The sequence below is a fragment of the Pezoporus occidentalis genome, unplaced genomic scaffold (assembly GCF_034315485.1).
Source record: "Pezoporus occidentalis ecotype Australia unplaced genomic scaffold, CSIRO_AGI_Poc_V1 ctg15, whole genome shotgun sequence".
In the NCBI taxonomy this organism is placed as follows: Eukaryota; Metazoa; Chordata; class Aves; order Psittaciformes; family Psittacidae; genus Pezoporus; species Pezoporus occidentalis.
In genome coordinates this window covers 5,026,162-5,038,813 of record NW_026913316.1, presented here as the reverse complement: position 1 = coordinate 5,038,813, position 12,652 = coordinate 5,026,162, and the positions used below count along the sequence as shown (strand labels likewise).

Here is a 12,652-nt window from a genome sequence, read left to right as displayed (position 1 = left end):
TTTCACAGTCAGATCTGTTTGCTTTTCAGGTAGCTTTTTTTGCTCAGTGTATTTTGGAGGAAGTGTGGGAGGAGGGGGAGATGCTGCTGCTGCATGTTCAATGCAAAGTGCTTGGCTGTGATAGGCTGAGGGGACGTGGATACTCTGCCTGTATTTGCTGGCAACTGCATCCTCTGCGCTTTATAGCTGTCACAGAGGAGCAAAGAAAGACAGTGGGAAAGACAGAGGAGAAGAAAAAACCTTACCAACTCATTGTAAGTAAAATTCTTTGACCTTAAAGCTTTGTAGTTTTTGAATTCAAGTGGGAGCATTTGAATTAATGCAACAATTGGTTACTTAGAGTGGAAGCTCGGCTAATAAACAGCCAGCCCCTGTTATTTTATAGATAATCCAGGGTACGCAAAAAGCATTTCTTTTTAACCTAAGTTTCCACAATGTAGTGTCCACCTGTCATTTTGTGTTTGCTTGTTTTTACATATGATGTATACCAGCTACAACTTTTTATGTACATTTATGCAGAATCCTATGTATCCAAGTGACTTTGACTTTCCAAGTGCAACAGTTCTGAACAATCAAGCAAAGCTTGAGAAATTCTATGCCAAATTTTCTGAATAATAAGGTCTTCAAGATAAATTCAGTGCAGGACTTTTTAGGGTAAAAGGTTTTCCTCAGAAATAACCCCTTCCCATCACTATAATAAGACCTCAGGAGGGAAAATTACTAAGTTTGCAGACTCTGAGCCAGTGATAGCAAAGAATAAAATCAGCAACTTCTAAATGGAAAATTAAATTTTTAAATGAAATGTAGGGCCAGTAACATACAAACCTAATTCATAGAATCATAGAATAGTTAGGGTTGGAAAGGACCTTAAGATCATCAAGCTCTGTTTCTTGGCTTGTGCAAAGATACAGAGTACACAAGCACAAAGGTGCTTGTACAGAGTACAGATTCAATTCGTTTTTATTTATGCCAAAATAAAATTCATTCTACAGTCCTTATTCAAACAATACTATTCCAGTAGTAAAGTTTAGTTTAACAGTAGCAGCAGCTGCAAAAACCTTCAATAGCAGAAGGGTTCAAAAGTAGAAAGTCCTCATGGCTTCAGTGGTGTCACTGTAGCACCACAATCCTTTAAATGACATTATATTCTGCAACGATCAGTTTGCAGAATAGAAAGTGCATTGGTCTCATTTACTGGAAAGATATATAGTTGTTACTTTTTTTGAGCCAATGCAGCTCTCTGTTTAAGGTGCTATTAATGGCTCTGTGCATTTTTCCTTCTGTATTTAATAATAGGAGCTGCTAAAAGATTTTATTATGTTATTTTACTCTGATGAGCTGGAGAACAGGCAGTCATAAAATCATAATACTTCAAACATACTTATCTCCTCCTTTGTTCTTTTTCCTCTTTTTTGTCCTCATAACAAACTTCCTGGTGGCATTTAGATATCTTTTACATTTATATTTAGTTAATACCGATAACAGATTCTAAAATTATGGACAATAATTTTTAACAAAAATAATAAGCTGAATGTTACCTGCATAATGTTACACCTATATATGTATTTGATACTTAATTGTGCGTAAGCTGGTAATATGTATGGTTCAGTTTCAAATAAAGCAGAAAATGGTTTGCAAATGAACATTATACAATCTAAAGACTTAACAACAGTTTTTAGTAACTTCACTAAAATAAAATGTTGCCATGCTTTAATTTCAGTGCGTTAAGGTAGGAGCAGTTTAAACAAAGCATCAGAGGATACGTTATCTGTGAAAAAATGCAGCAAAATTAAAAAACAAAGAGTGTATATATGAATAATAATAATAATTTGAAGAAGATACATAGATATCATATAAGGTTTAACATGATTGCTCTTTGTTTCACCTGAAGTTAAAAGCATAACTCAATCTTCTCCAGTAAAGTAGGACTTTATCTGAAGAAGTATCCAGTGGTGACAATATCTACTGATTCTTGCTGGGAACAAAGTACTCATACGTAGTATATTATAGAATCATAGAATGGTTTGGGTTGGAAGGGACTTCTAAGATCATCTAGTTCCCCACAACCACCACGGGCAGGGACAGCTTCCACTAGACCAGGTTGCTCAAAGCCCCATTCATCTTGGCCTTCAACACTGTCAGGGATGGAGCATTTACTACTTCTTTGGGCAGCCTGTACCAGTGCCTCACCAGTCCTCACAGTAAAGAATTTCTTGCTAATATCTAATAAGAATCTACCTGATTTCAGTTTAAGGCTATTCCCCATTTTCCTGTCACTACATGCCCTTGTAAAAAGTCCCTCTCCAGCATTCTTATGGGATCCTTTTAGCTACTGGAAGGCTTGGGTTGGTATGTTTGGTAAAACTCATTTTTATCAATCAGAGTGAGGCTGTCAGTGAATTTACAGTGTGCTTACAAAGTGATAGAAGTTGATAATTAGGGTGGGGGTGCGTGCCTCTGAGAAGCTGTGCTCTCCCCAGTTGGGGTTCAGCTGGCAGATGTTGAATATGCTGAAATTCATCCTGGGAAGTGTGGGATCCCTGAGAGCATGGAGTCTTTATCAGTCTTTAGGGGCCTTCAAGAAAACAGACCACTATTCAATACTTTAGAGAGACTTTCACCTTCACTGAAATTTCCATTTAGTTTTGGAAACTTGGCCTGCAATATTTTTCAGCTTAAATCCCTTCGACTTAAGTGGGTATTTCAAGTACACACAAATTGTAACACTTAGCACTTAAGAAAATATGATGTTGTCAAACACTGTTTTCATTTTAGACCCTAAAGGCTGAGTTATCTGAGGTATTTTGCTTCTTAGAAAATCACATTCTATATTTTTAGAATATACCAGCAGAGAAGGAGGGTCTGTACACATTGTGTTGTTGCATTGTGTGTGTGTTGTATATGCATGTGAGAGATAGAAGAGAGAAATGTTAGGTACTGTTTAGAGTGGTGATGTAATATGAATTTTTAGAGGTACCAACTGGTAAGCATTATAGTTGTCAGATATTCAGTCTAGTGGATGTGTCTTCCATGGCAAGTAATACTTTCAGTCAGATCTATAATGAAGAGCTGAGGAAGAGAATAAAAATAGGGATGAAAGTGTCTTGTCACTCACAGGAGAACAGATATAAAATAGGAGGTGGAAAGGAAAAAGTTAAATGCAAGGAGTTTGCCTTCACAGTTCCCAGTAAGATATGTATGTTTCAGTAGGTAAGAAATTTTTGGGTAAGGGCTTTTAGGAAAGATGATGCATAGGTACACAAAGATAGATCGAGAGAGAGAGAGAGAGAGAGAGAAAGATGTTTATATAGATCTTAATTTCTCAGTATTGTCTTTGGGAGAAAGAAGAATGAAATACTTTGCCTCAGAGAGAAGCAGAGTGATGTACTTCACTTGATCAAACTTGAGTGAAAGCTCATTAGAGGTTAACTAGATACTAGTTTATATCAGTTTATAACACTGCAGTGACTATGGCAGATTTGTGATGGATAGTTTATCCTCCTATTCTTTATGTTTAAGCTTCCTGATTTAATTACATCTCCCATGCAAAACAGTGGGTTTCCCCTGTAATTTAATTCTTCATCCCGAATCTTGAGAATGTTATTGCAACAATAATTTATGACAGCAGTGCAGCCAAAACAATGTTAGGATAAGACAGTGGACCTCCATTTCTTGGGAAGACCTATAATTAGCACATGACAAATAAGATCTCTGATTATCTAAAATGTGTATTTTGTCAAACTGAGTTGAAAATTTTCAGTTCCATGGTCATAAGCTGAAACCACAGAATGTGTATCTGATGTTTAGATCTAAATTTTATTTGCTTATCCTGGTATCCAAAAAGGACATTGTCCAAACTGCTACCAATAAAAATGACAATAAATTATATCAGAATCCTATATAGGAACAAGATAAATACTTGGAATAGAAAGAATTTCAGATCCACAAAGATCTCAGTGGTAAAAAAATGGTCACAAGCTATATAACATTGTGCCTATGTTGTAGTAATATGATAAAGTAAATTTATTTTTGTCTGTGTGTTTATGAGCTTACACATGATGCTATTTATGCCATTTGATTTATCTTTCAGGAAAAAGACCAAGCAATCCACAGGAGCTTCTGTGTCCTGTTGATTTGGAAAAATCTCCAGGAACTCACCAACAAAGTTTTAAATTGACAAGCAGGTATTCTATATTGCGGCACCGGGAGACACGGGGGACTGCTTCTCCAAGCGTGCCTCTCCTGCATCAATCAGGCTGTGATTATATTGTCCTTAAACATACATGTTCATTAGATTGCACACATTACATCATACTTTTAGAGAATGCCTCCTGTATACACACAAAAATGCAGTAGTGGGCTTTCAGACCCCTGGTGGTTATTTATTCATCACTTTATTTTAGGATCGTTGTCATATCAGTCATATCAGTAACCACCAGGCAGTTCTGGCAATGCTTATCTTAGTAATTTCCTTTTCTCTATAGTTGCTAACAAAACCTAAGGTTCTCCAGGTTACATATTTGCGACCCTATTCTCCAATCAACCCCATTCTTCAATCCACCCTATTCTTCAATCAACACCATTCTTCAATCCCCCCTTTTCTTGTCCTATTGCAAATTCTTTTGCAACTGAGTTATTTCATTTTTATTTAAAGTTTCCTGAAGTATTTCCCTGTTTCTACTTGATGCTTAATTTTGTTTTTCTTCCATTCACTATAGTTCATCATGGATTGTTTGCAACACCAAAAGGAGCATTGGACAGTTATACATGTAATCACAACCATTCCAATTATTACAAATACAGTAAAAAAACCTGTCTCAACCAGGACAGATTGGGTACCCATGATGTTAATTTTTCCCAAATTTCCTCAAATCCCCACAAAGTGTTGTCCTGCACCACCTCATGAATTATTTTAACTTGTTTCCTATCTCCTTTAGATCAGTAGTAATTCTTCCACTTTGATCTATATAGGAACAACAGCTATCATTGATTACAGAACAAACTCCTCCTTGGGATGCTAACAGTGTATCTAATGCCATTCGATTTTTGAGCACTACTTTAGACAGGCTGGTTATTTTTTCTTGAAATACTAGAATAACATCAGCAGTTCTATTTTCCATTTCCTCAATTGCAGCTGAGGTATTTATAATCGCTTTTTCTGTTTCACTAACACCTAGAGATGGAATAAGCCATCTAACAAAGCTATGGAAAGCGGTGTTTTGTTCTGCTATGATTATATGATTATATCCTCGTTTGATTCTTTTAATAAAACTCTGAACCCAGGTTCCAGAGGGATGAATGTCAATTACTGTAAAGTTTGGAACCACTACTCCTAGTGTGCATGTCCCTTTCCAGTTAGGAGGCAAAGCCTAACGTTTAACTTCTGACATATTTGAGGCTTGTGTCCTTAAAACCTGAAAATTTGTATGGCTCTTGTTGGTATAAACAGGATCTCTCCATAATCTATCCCAATTTGTTTTAAAGGGTATAGGGAGGCCAATTAAAGGAATACCCAGTCTCTCTCCTTATTTAGGTAGCTGAGTACAGATTCAACAATCGCTCTTGTTTAAGACACTAGTAACATTTTGTATCAATCTCAGATAAAGATTTTGATTCCATCCTTCTAACACCTATTATTATACAAGTCCAAATTGTGATCGATGTAGTCTCATATGTGTGGGTCCTGAAGACTCGACTTGCCATACTTTGTCTTGGTTTTGATGTTTTTCTGGTTCTGGTGCCTTCTTGATTCTTGAGCAACACATCCAAGCAGGCTGTTCCTTTATTTTCACTGCTGTAAAGGTAGTTAGTAATATCCGGTATGGTCCACTACGCTTCTGTTCTAGGGGATCACCTGCAAATTTCTTAATAAAAACCCAATCTCCTGGCTAGAATAGTTAGGGTTGGAAAGGACCTTAAGATCATCTAGTTCCAACCCCCCTGCCATGGGCAGGGACACCTCATACCAAACCATGCCACTCAAGGCTTCATCCAACCTGGCTTTGAACACTGCCAGGGATGGAGCATTCATAACCTCCCTGGGCAACCCATTCCAGTGCCTCACCACCCTAACAGGAAAGAATTTCCTAATTATATACCATCTAAACTTCCCCTGTTTAAGTTTTAACCCGTTACCCCTTGTCCTATCACTACAGTCCCTAATGAAGAGTCCCTCCCCAGCATCCCTATAGGCCCCCTTCAGATACTGGAAGGCTGCTATGAGGTCTCCATGCAGCCTTCTCTTCTCCAGGCTGAACAGCCCCAACTTCCTCAGCCTGTCTTCATATGGGAGGTGCTCCAGTCCCCTGATCATCCTCGTGGCCCTTCTCTGGACTTGTTCCAACAGCTCCATGTCCTTTTTATGTTGAGGACACCAGAACTGCTCACGATACTCCAGGTGAGGTCTCACAAGAGCAGAGTAAAGGGGCAGGATCACCTCCTTCAACCTGCTGGTCACGCTCCTTTTGATGCAGCCCAGGATACGGTTGGCTTTCTGGGCTGCAAGCACACACTGAAGCTGGCTCATGTTCATTTTCTCATCCACCAACACCCCCAAGTCCTTCTCCTCAGGGCTGCTCTGAATCTCTTCTTTGCCCAACCTGTAGCTGTGCCTGGGATAGGATAATCTAAACCACTAGCCGTGGTCCCTAACACTCTGCCGTTTATTTCTCTAACTGTTTTCCCAATTTTACCAAGAACTGTTGAAGGTGTCCTTCTCCTACTTCTTGAAGGCTCTCTTCTTTAAATTGAGATTGATATGGCCTTACATATAGACTCTCAAATGGGATAATTCTGTCCTTTACCAAGGTTTTGTTCTGATTCTCAATAAGGCCAACGGTAGTGCTTCATACCCATATAACTTAGTCTCTTGACAAATATTCCCAAGCTGTTTAATTAAGCGATTCATTTTTTCCACTTGCCCACTGGCCTGAGGACTATATGGAATGTGTAATTGCCAAACTATTTCCAATTTCTTGCTGATTTCTTGTAATAATTTTGCACTGAAATGTGTAGCATGGTCAGAGGAGATAGTTGCTGGTACCCCAAACCAAAGTATTATTTCACTTAATAGCACCTAAATCACTTGTTTTGCATTATTTGCCCTGCAATGGAATGCTTCTGGCCACCCTGAAAAACCAATGAGTTTTGTTATGTTCTTGTATAAACTTCCATAATTGATTATAAGGGATCACTATTCCCCCATCAGGTATTTTTATTCAACCCTTTTCATTTTCCTGCCCTTCCAAGTCTTCAATTACTTTTGTACCTTCTTTAGAGTACCTAGGTTTATTTTGCCCAATTACCAGTTTACTGTCAGGAACTAAAGACATCACCTCAACTCTTTCTGTTTCTGCTGCCCATTTAGCCTCACGATCAGCCAAATTATTTCCAGTCTCTTGACCAGAGTTACCTCTTTGATGTCCTTTACAATGTATGATAGCCACTTCATTTGGTAATTGTACAGCTTCTAACAATGGTAGAATTTCTGTTGCATGTTTAATTTGTCTTCCCTGAGTATTTAAAAGTCCTCATTCTTTCTAAATTGCTCCATGTGCATGAACTACACCAAAGGCATATTTGGAGTCAGTCCATATGTTTATCTGCTTATCCTTTGCCAACTCCAAGGCTCTAGCCAGGTCTATTATTTCTACCTTTTGTGCTGAGGTGTTAGAGGGTAACAGTTTAGCTTCTATTACCTTTGAAGTTGTAGTTATGGCATATCCTGCTCTTCGTTTACCCTCTTTAACAAAGCTGCTGCCATCGGTGAACCAGGAATCTGCACTCTCCAGAGGCTCCTCCTTCAGATCTGGTTGGCTCGAATATACTGTCTCTATAGTGGCCAAGCAATCATGAATCAATGGTTCAGTAGGGGTTTCCTGAAGAAGAAATGCTGGATTCGCAACATTAGTGATCACAATTTCCACATCATCCAGTTCTACTAGGATGGCTTGATACTTCAAGAAATGTGATGGCAATAGCCAATGTGTATGTTTTTGTTCTAGGACTGTTGATACTGTGTGTGACACTAACACAGTGATCTTTTGTCCCAGTGTAGATTTTCAGGCCTCTTGGATGTTTAAGAGAACTGCTGCCACTGCTCTCAAGCATCCAGGCCAGCATTTACTTGGTTCATCTAGTTGTTTTGGAAAAGTAGGCCACTGGTCTTTTATAAGGTCCCAGTCTTTGAGCCCAAACTCCCAAGGTGATTCCCTGTTTCTCCTAGGAATATAGCCAAATGTGTTTTGTTATGTCTGGGAGCCCCAGAGCTGGAGCTCTCATGAGTTCTGTCTTTACACTTTTAAATTCTTCTTCAGCTTGATCTGTCCATTATAGAAAGGTTGAATTTTCTTTTAGCAGCTCATATAAGGGTATTACCAGAACACCATAAACATGGGTCCAGAGTTGACACCATCCTGTCATTCCTGGAAATGTCCTAAGATCTTTAACTGTGGCTGGTTGTAGTTTTTGGCAGATTGCTTCCTTCCAAGCTGCTTCAAGTTCTTGCTGTCCTCCTGTTATTTCTTACCCTAAATAAGACACTCGAGTTCAAATTAGTTGAGCCTTCAATTTAGATACCCGGTATCCATTTAGCCCTAGTAAGCTTAACAATTCTACAGTCCATTGAACACATTCTTTTTCAGTTTCGGTAGCAATTAATAGGTCATCAACATATTGTAGTAAAGTACTTGCCTGTGTGGGTGCTTCCCAGGATTCTAATTCTCACGCCAACTGATTTCCAAAAATGGTTGGACTGGTTTTAAAGCCCTGAGGTAACACCGTCCAAGTGAGCTGTGTCCTTCTTCCTGTTTCAGGGTTTTCCCATTCAAAAGCAAAGAAATTTTGACTTTCTTTGTCCAGGGGCAGACAGAAAAATGCATCCTTTAAGTCCAGAATGGTAAACCACTTTTGATATTCAATTTAGTCAATAAGGTATATGGATTAGCTACTACTGGATGAATATCCTCCACAATTTTGATGATTGCTCTGAGATCTTGAACTAATCTGCAATTTTTCCCATCAGATTTCTTTACTGGCAGGATAGAAGTATTACATTCTTACTCACATTCAATTAATAAGCCATATTTTAAACATTTATCAATGATTTCTTTGATTCCCTTCCAATCCTCGAATTTTAACTAATCCTCCATATTCTAACTGGACGGGCCCTCCTTTTTGTTTCTACTTTAATAGGCAAAGCATTTTTTGCCTTACCTGGAATTTCAGATGCCCATACTCCTGGATATACATGGTTAAAGACTTCTTCTGTTTCAGGAAGGTTCTCATTAATTTTCTGTTGGATTAAAGATAAACTCAGACTTTTAATCAACTGATCATCTTTTACCTTCAATTCCATTTCTCCTTCTTTAAATGTTATTATTGCCTCCAAATGTTCTAATAAGTCTTGTCCCAATAAGGATTTCAGTGAATTTGGCATATATAAGAATTTATGCATACCAATCTGTTTTCCCAATTTATATTTTAATGGTCTCAGAAAAAATGCTTTTTCCTGGCGGCCATTAGCTCCCACAACTGTAACGAATTCTTTTCCAACCGGAGATAAATTTTGATTTAGTACCGAATAAGTCGCCCTTGTATCTATTAGGAATTCTATCTTCTTTTTAACTTCCCCTAGCTTTAACTTAACTACTGGGTCCGCTAGGGTAGATTCCCCAGGTCCCTGTCAATCTAACTCTAGTTCAGCCACTGGTGTTTCCTGTTGTTTCCGTTGAGGACAGTCTCTCTTCCAGTGTCCAAATTCCTTGCATTTTAGACACTGATTAGGTTCTATATTGGGAGAAAAATTTGCTCTTTCCCTTTTACTGAACATTTCTCCTCTGCCTCTAACTGCTGTTCCTCTTCCTCTGCCCTGTCCTCTGCTTCCGCCACAGGTCCCTGTGTGCCCTAAAGCAGCTACTGTAGCAGTTTTTATTGTTCTTCCTAGCTATTTCTCTTTTATCTGGTCCCGATTTCTATAAACTTTCCATGCCTCATCTACTAATTTTTCTGTATTTCGACTGTCAGGTCCTGATAACTTCTGAAGTTTTCTTCTAATATCTTCTATTGTCTGTCCTAGAAATAAGTTAGCGATTTGTAATTTCCCTTCAGTAGAAGAAGGGTCCAAGGTAGTATATTTTCGCATTGCTTCTCTTAATTTCTCTAGGAATTTGCTTGGTGTTTCTTTTGGTCCTTGTTTCATTTCAAATAGAACCAATGAATTTATAGCTTTTGATATCGCATTTTCTAGCCCAAATTTAATCAGATTCTGATATCTCTTTAAAGCAGCATAATCTGCTAGATCTTCATAGTCCCAGTCTGGTGTAGTCAAAGGAACATGTTCTTCCATTCTTCCTGCCAATGCATCAGTGATTATTTGGGCATTAACCTGAGCACAAGCTGTTTTTATCACCAGTTGCTTTTCGGTTTCAGTTAATGCATCTAATATTAAGTCTATATCACTCCAATCAGGATCCTGACTTTTGACAATCAATTCAAATTATTTTGCTACTCCTATTGGATCATTTTGATAATTTTTCACAATCTGTTTCCAAGCATCTAAGTCTTCCATTGAAAAATTTACTCTTATTCTGGTTCGTACCTCTGGTCCCATTGCTTCCCTTAAAGGTGTGTGTGTCACAGGTCCTGTTTTACTATGGGCATGAGCAGCAATTGCGGTACCTTTAAATTCTTTTCTGCTATTATCATTACTGTTCATTCCTTCCTCCTCATCAGAATGAGGAGGACTTGCAGCAGGGGTACCGGATTTACTGGACCTTGCAGGTTTTATGTCGTAGATCTTGGGGAGACATAATCTTCTATCCTATCTTCCTCCCTTTTTCTCAATTTCAAACACATTTCACCTAGGTCACATCCTGAACAACATCTTTCTAATTTGGGTTTCAGTCTTTTTCTGTCCTTTTCTAAGGCTAGAATCAGAGGATCAAGTGGCACTCTATTTACTCCACATTCTTTCTGCCACTCTGGGTGACTTCTCAATGTGAAAAACCTATCTGCATACATTATTTCATCCCATTTTCCTTGCCACTTAAAAATAAAATTAATTGCAACAAGGCATTATAATTCAAAGTCCCATTTTTGGGCCATTTTTCCTGATTCTCTAAGGTATATAATGGCCACCATTGGTTACAATATTTAATTAAAGTCTTTATTTACTGAGCCACTGGGGGATCCTCCTCCAGGAGCCAGAATACATCCCAAAGGACTCTTTTCTATTATTTCTCCACTCTGTCTATTTCCCATTATTTTCTTATACATGCTATTCACATACACACTCATATGGGATCCCAAAAATTCCACTCACTTGCTCACAATTTTGAAAACAAAAACATACACCAAGTACACAAATGCTAATTAGCACCACAATAAAACAAAAGCAAAAACATACATCAAGTATATCAATACTAATTAGCAGCATGATAAAAATAAAAACAGTTTGCCACTCATTAATTACTCAAGCACAGCATCAAATACTGGTTTTCAGAAATTGGGTCAGATACCAGAAAAACTCCCACAAATGACGTTTCCTATGCCAGTTCGGAATGTATACCTGTATACCAAATGGATGCTAGCAGCTGGGTATACACCTTTACCTATGAGAATTTCCTATCTTGATTTACAGAAGGCTTTCTTATTCCTGCGTACGCCTTACGGAATATTAACCACATTCCTGCGTTGGACGTCTCCTACGCCTTATGAAACGCTAAATGGCGTTTCTGCGTAGGATGTCTCCTATGCCTTACAGAATGCCATAAAATAAAATAATCAAAAGAATACCTTTACAGTGATGGTGATGGTCCCTGTCTGCTCCTGCAGTGATCTGAGTGAGTTGAAGGGTCTCTCTGGGGAAATTTGTCCCAGAGGCCCTAGGGAGCCCTGTCCTCAGTGGGTCCTGCAGCCAAGCACAGAGTGTCCCATCTGGGGTGCCAAATTGATTTGAAGAAATCTCCAGGAACTTGCCAACAAACTTTTAAGTTGACAAGTAGGCATTCTTTATTGTGGTGCTGTGAGACACAGGGGATCTCTCCTCCAAGCATGTCTCTCCGAAGCATCAATCAGGCTGTGATTATATTGTCCTTAAACATACATATTCATTAGATTACACACATTACATCATACTTTTAGAGAATGCCTCCTGTATGCACACAAAAATGTGGTAGTGGGCTTTCAGACCCCTGGTGGTTATTTCTTCATCACTTTGTTCAGTCATATCAGTAACCATCAGGAGGTTCTGGCAAAGCTTATTTTAGTAATTTCCTTTTCTCTATAGTTGCTAACAAAGCCTAACGTTCTTGAGGTTACTTATTTGAAACCCTATTCTCCAATCCCCCCCATTCTTCAATCCACCCGATTCTTCAATCCACCCGATTCTTCGATCAACACCATTCTTCACTATATTTGATTGATACAAAGCAAAGCTAGAAAGTAGTATAGTGATATTCTAGTAGTATAGTGATATTCTTCAGATCATACTGAGAGTTCATTGGACCCACAGACACTGAATGACTGATCCATGTGTAAACATCTGTAGGAACAACTGTAACTCTGTCGTGAGCAACAGTAGTGCTAGAAACACCAAATTAGTGGGAGTTCTGAGTCAGTTCAGACTCTGGCAACGCCCATTAATTTGGCAGCC

The 12,652-nt window shown here is 38.5% G+C and overlaps 1 long non-coding RNA gene across 1 annotated transcript; it reads right to left on the bottom strand.

Moving 5' to 3' along the window:
* Positions 1-7,245: 7,245 nt before the first annotated feature.
* LOC134159684 (uncharacterized) lies at positions 7,246-12,358 on the bottom strand. The gene is made up of 3 exons (XR_009963256.1): positions 11,794-12,358; positions 8,377-9,292; positions 7,246-7,831 (listed from the first exon to the last, which is right to left on the bottom strand). It is a non-coding gene; the product is annotated as an uncharacterized LOC134159684 (long non-coding RNA).
* Positions 12,359-12,652: the final 294 nt, after the last annotated feature.